Here is a 6118-nt window from a genome sequence, read left to right on the forward strand (position 1 = left end):
TGACCATATTGATTAATGGATTTTGACCTCCGCAGATTTCTCCATATAGGGACGTGTGCATTCCTCAATCTGTGATGATAAAATACTCCATGCCCCATGCTCTTAGATTGGGTTAGGTGGTTTTCTTAAGAAAATTGAAAGACATAGAAGATTAAAAAAACACAAAAATTTCTATACTCGCTTTTAGTTAGTTTCTATGGAGATGTTTGGAGATTAGTGGCATCCTAGTAGCATCCATTAGGGTGATTAGACATATGTAAGATGGTGCTAAAATTCAGGTGAGTACTACCGGAAGAGACTCGGAACACTTCCCAGTGATGATGGGGTTACATCAGGGATCAACTCTTAGCCCTTTTTTATTTGCTCTGGCGATGGATGTGTTGACGCGACACATCCAAGGGGAGGTGTCATGGTGTATGTTATTTGTAGATGATATAGTGCTGATTGATGAGACGTGTTGCGCGCTAGGTTGGGCTGCTTGTGAAGTATGGAAAGAGATCGTATTTAATTTTGCACCAGTGGACGTTTTGGATAAGTAAAAACAGTAGACGGATTCCTACATCATTACATTCCATTTAGGATTAGGAATACGCGTAATCGGACCTGCTTTTTTAATCTTTTGGTTAAGAAGGATGCGCCCTCTGCTAAGGAGTATCTTAAGGCTAGTAAGAAACTCACTACCGGTGAGTTGGATCTTCTAAACCTCTTTCATCAATATACATTGGAAGGCATTATCATTTACATCTTTGGTTGCCTCTTCAATAGTATTAATGAGAGTCCGAGACTCTGGAAGAGTGGCTTTCTGCTGAGGTTGCTTCTGACGGGCTTGTGAACAATTCGGTAAAAAACCCTAGTGACTCTTTCCTCCCTTTACTAAAAATTCTTCTATTAGTATTAGCTCAATCCCAACTTTGGAGACAGAACCTGGAGTCTAAAGGTTTCAAGTTGAGTAGGACGAAAGCAAAATACTTGGAGTGCAAGTTTAGTGAGGGGACACATGAAGAAGAAGTGGATGTGAAGCTTGATACACAAATCATTCCCAAGAGAGATAGTTTCAAGTACCTTGGGTCTGTTATCCAAGGCAACAGGGAGATTGACGAGGATGTTACATATCGTATTGGAGTGAGGTCGATGAAATGGAGGCCCGTATTTGGTGTTTTTTGTGATAATAATGTGCGACAAAGACTTAAGGGCAAGTTCTACAGAGTGGGAGTTAGACCGACTATGTTGTATGGTGTTGAGTGTTGGCCAGTTAAGAAATCCCATGTCCAGAAGATGAGAGTAGCAGAAATGAGGATGTTGATATGGATGTGTGGGCATACCAGGAAAGATAAAATTAAGAATGAAGTTATTAGGGACAAGGTGGGAGTGACCCATGTGGAAGAAAAATTGCGGAAATCGAGGCTAAGATGGTTCATGCACTGATGGTAGGCTAGAAACTCGTATTTTAGCTACGTTTTACACTTTAAATTGCTGCACTTTACGTGTGTTTGAGCTTAAATGATAGTGAATTGCACTTATTACGTATTTTATGCCTTGCAGGAAGTGATTCCGAGTTGAAAAGATAAATTGGAGCTGAATCGAATAACTTGGAGCTTTGAAGTCTAAGTAAAAATCCAAGAAATTAACCGGGATCGCTTTTGGGGGTCGAGAACCAAGTCCGGATATCAAAAAGTGAAAGAAATAGGTTACTCTAAGAAAACTACACTGCCACACCGCATGGGGCAGCGCGAGGCGCGGCGCGACAATGAAAATTATGCCTGTTAACAGAATGGACAAGCCTTTGATAATCCCCACAAGTGCACCGCGTGGGCGACGCGAGGCGCAGCGCGCCTGTGCAATTTTCCCAAAGTATTTTCCTATTTCAGCTTGGAAAGGGTAGCTTCGTCCGGACCCACTTCTACATGGTGTAAATAGACCAAAATACATTTTTGAAGGGACTTTTGACCTACGAAAGATTTGAGAAGCAACTAAGGCAAGAAGACACAAGAATTCATCAAGATCTCAACCAACAATTGGTGCAATATGGGAGTTTGTATCGAATCATTAGCATTGATAATTTTTATGGTTTTAAACCTTATTGAGATGATATTTTCCATTGCTATGGAGTAATTTCTCTTACATATATAGTGTATTGATAATTTGATTACGAATTCGATTCTTGACAATTGTTTGAACTAATTAATGGAGTTTTAAATCGCATTGTGACGTTATTTATTATTTTGCTTACTCAAAAGAGGAGCTTTATAGTGAATTTCTTTACATCTTATTTTCTAGTTTGAATTCATGATTCAATTTGGTAATCGAAAGGGCCTCTTGAATTATTAATCGAACTAGAAAATAGGAAAATATTTGTGTGAAGTTACCCTTTAGACTAAAACTATCATTTTATTCGTTGCAATGGTTCACCGTGCTTCAATTGAATTAATTACTGAAATTAACGTTCAATCGAAAGAGAAACATTAACTTCAAGTGTAATCTAATTATCTGTTGAATTCGCGAGAATCAATAGTATTCTAAAATGAACCAACTCAAGAATTGGATCTCGAGTCAATTGTCTTGCACATGTCTAGTCAATTACTCTTATTTCTATCACTTATATCTCTTTGTTGCTCAACTGTTGTCCTTCGTGATCAACTGAGAATTGCTTAATTTTTAGTAGTTAGTCATAGTTAATAATCATTCAATCAAGTGTTAATTTTCCTGGATAGTAATTAACTAAAGATTATTCAGACATTGTTTAAATCTCGTCCCTATGGAGACAATAATTTTACTATACTATCTTTGGCTAGCGAGCATCAATTTCATGTTGTGTTTGCGCTTGTCAAATTTTGGCATCGTTGCCAGGGATTGACAATCAATATTGTTTAAAATAGTTTTTAGTACTAATTCACGAACCAATTTTACTTTATTGTATTCGCGTTTTCTCACTTGTGTGCAGGATACAAGTTTAACTTTTCTGGTGTATGACTCTGTCTTCCGCAAAGGAAGTGATACCCTATGAACCGGATTTGGAGAAATATCTGCGACAACTGAGAAAACAAAGATGATTCACCGAAAATTTCTTGGGGCAACCTTCAACCCATGAACACATGGCAAAGAACGACGATGATGGAGTAGACTTAGCTGTAAAAGAGGCAGCACAACATAGAGAACAAGCTGCACTGGTAGTAGATGAAGTATCCCTTAGAGCTGCTGATGAGACTGTCGAAGAGGATAGGGTCGAAGATTCAATCTAAACCGACCCCTGGTTGAAGACCTATTTGAAAATGTGGCCCCAAGCCTAGGAGATCATTAGGTGACTATGCCAGACCTGTCTACAATCGGGGACTATCAAGCTGCACTGGTAGTAGATGAAGTAGCCCTTAGAGCTGCTGATGAGACTATCGAAGAGGATAGGGTCAAAGATTCAATCTAAACCGACCCCTAGTTGAAGACCTATTTGAAAATGTAGCCCCAGGCCTAGGAGATCATTAGGTGACTATGCCAGACCTGTCTACAATCGGGGACTATCAACTGTCAGACTTCCACCCATAGAAGCAAACAACTTCGAGTTGAAGCAACGCCTGCTTCAAACCATCCAAAACGACTGTGTCTTTAGAGGGAAGGTGAGTGAAGATCCTAATACTCACTTGATGGACTTTGAGGAAATCATGAACACCTTCTAGTACAATGGAGTATCAAAAGATGCGGTTTACTTGAGGGCATTCCCTTTTCTCTTAAAGATGACATGAAGCATTGGCTTTGTAGCTTACCAACAGGGTCGATCCGGACATGGGAATATATGACTAAAAAGTTTCTTGACAAGTACTTCTTAGCTGCAAAAATAGGGAAGTTCAGAAGGGAAATCCACAACTTCTGCCAGAAGGAAGCTGAAATGGTTTTCGAAGCTTGGGATAGATTCAAGGAGATATTAAGAAGGTATCAGCATAATGGAATCGAATTGTGGATGCAACTCCAGTTCTTTTGGGATGGACTGCCACCCTCCTCAAGACGAACTATGAGTACTACATGTGGAGGTCCATTAATGAAGAAAAGTCCAGAGGAGGTTGTCTCAATACTTGATGAATTATCTGAGGATGCTAACCAATGGCCTGTCGAGAGTAATGACAAAAGAAAATCTGTTGGGGTTCACTAGGTGGACTCTAACACATTAGTCTAAGCTCAGCTTGACACTATGACTAAAGAGATAAGAAAGTTGACCTTAACCAAGGTACAGAGTGAGCCGCAAACAGTATGTGACTGAAATGGGACACCCTACATATGAGTGTCAAGCCTCAGCTGAGGAAATTAACACTGTGGGGATCTATAATAGAGGAAGCTACCAAGGTGGGAACAACTACAATGCTCTAGGACAAAGACATCTAGGTTTCTCTTGGAGTTCACCTAGTAGGTGTTTGAACTCGTGGCAGCAAAATAATCCTCGACCACAGGGTCAAGGACCACCAAGTTTTCAGAACCAGCCGAGGCAGCAATACCAACAATACCAGCCATAACAGTCAAATCAATCTAGTATGGAAGATCTTATGAAGGTTTTCACCAACAAATTAGAAATTTGAGACTCACGACGCAACCATCCAGGAACAGGGCACAACTATCGGGAATTTAGAAAGACAGATGGGACTGATTGCAAACTTGTTATCTGAGAGGGATCCTGGGACTTTGCCCCCTAATACTGAAAAAACCCAAAGGAAACAATCAAAGCTGTATCTCTGAGAAATGGCAAAACAGTAGCTGACCTAGTTGTGAAAGCTAGACCAGAGGTGGTAAACAAGAAGACTGACACTGGAAGAGCAAAAGAGTGAAGAATAGAAAGGCCAGAGTAATGGGGTACAAAAAGAGATTGAAGAAAGTAGACACATGCCAGCTCTGCCATTCCCTCAAAAGATGAAGCGGGGAAAATTAGAAAAGTGCTTTGGACGGTTCTTGGAGATACTGAAGCAACTTTATGTGAACATTACCTTCACAGTGGTGCTCACTCAGATGCCGGCTTGTGCTAAGTTCTTGCAGGAAATCTTGTCTAGTTAGAGGAAATTAGAGGAGACAACAATGGTCAAGCTGAATGCCCACTGCAGTGCCATATTGCAAAATAAAATTCATCGAAAGTGTGGGGACCCAGGAAGTTTCACTATACCATGCTAGTTGGGGAGTGAGAAATTTGACAAAGCCCTCTATGATTCTGGTGCTTTTATAAATCTAATGTCTTTATCGGTATCCAGGAAACTGGAAAGTGAGCTTGGAGTGACCAAATCCATACCAGTGTCCCTACAACTGGCTGGCCATACCTCCATCCTGCCCGAAAGAATTATCGAGGATATTCTAGTAGGGGTTGACAAGTTTGTGTTCCCCGTGGACTTTAATGTGGTGGACATGGAGGTGAACAAGGAGGTGCCTCTAATTTTAGGGAGATGCTTGATATCTGCAGGGGCAGCTTATGCTTAGAGTGGGCAACGAGAAAGTGGTGTTCCAGATGAAGAGAATGATGAAATACCCTAGTGATGAGGCGTCTGCCTACTCGTGTTTCAAGCTAGATGTTGTTGAGGAATTGGCTGAAAAATATAAGTTTGAGAAACTTGTGGAGGATACTTTAGAGCGGTGTATTACTCAGTATAGCACAGTGGAGGATGAAGATCCTGAAATAAAGAAAGGGCTGAAGCTTTGAGACTGAGGATCAAGTGGTTGATAAGGAGGAACTAAAAAGGAAGGCTTCTAAGACTAGTGTAGAATTGAAAGTCCTCCCTACTCACTTGAAATATGCTTTTCTTGAAACTTATTTCTGTGATTATTTCCGCTTACTTGACAGGTATACAGGAACAAAAGTTGGTGGAGCAGATGAGAAAGTACAAGAAGTCCATTGGCTGGACCATAGCTGCAAGGAATCAGTCCAGCCGTTTGCATGCAAAATTTTGCTGGAAGAAATAGCAAGCCGGTGGTGCAGCCCCAACGCAAGCTAAATAAAAATCTGTAGGAGGTAGTACACAAGGAGATCATCAAATTGCTAGATGCGGGAGTGATTTTCCCATCTTGATAGCCAATGGATCAGTCCTGTGCAAGTTCTACCCAAGAAGGGGGCATGGCAGTGGTGAAGAATGAAGACAGTGAATTGATCCCAACAAAA

The sequence above is a fragment of the Nicotiana attenuata genome, chromosome 5 (genome assembly GCF_001879085.1).
Source record: "Nicotiana attenuata strain UT chromosome 5, NIATTr2, whole genome shotgun sequence".
NCBI lineage: Eukaryota > Viridiplantae > Streptophyta > Magnoliopsida > Solanales > Solanaceae > Nicotiana > Nicotiana attenuata.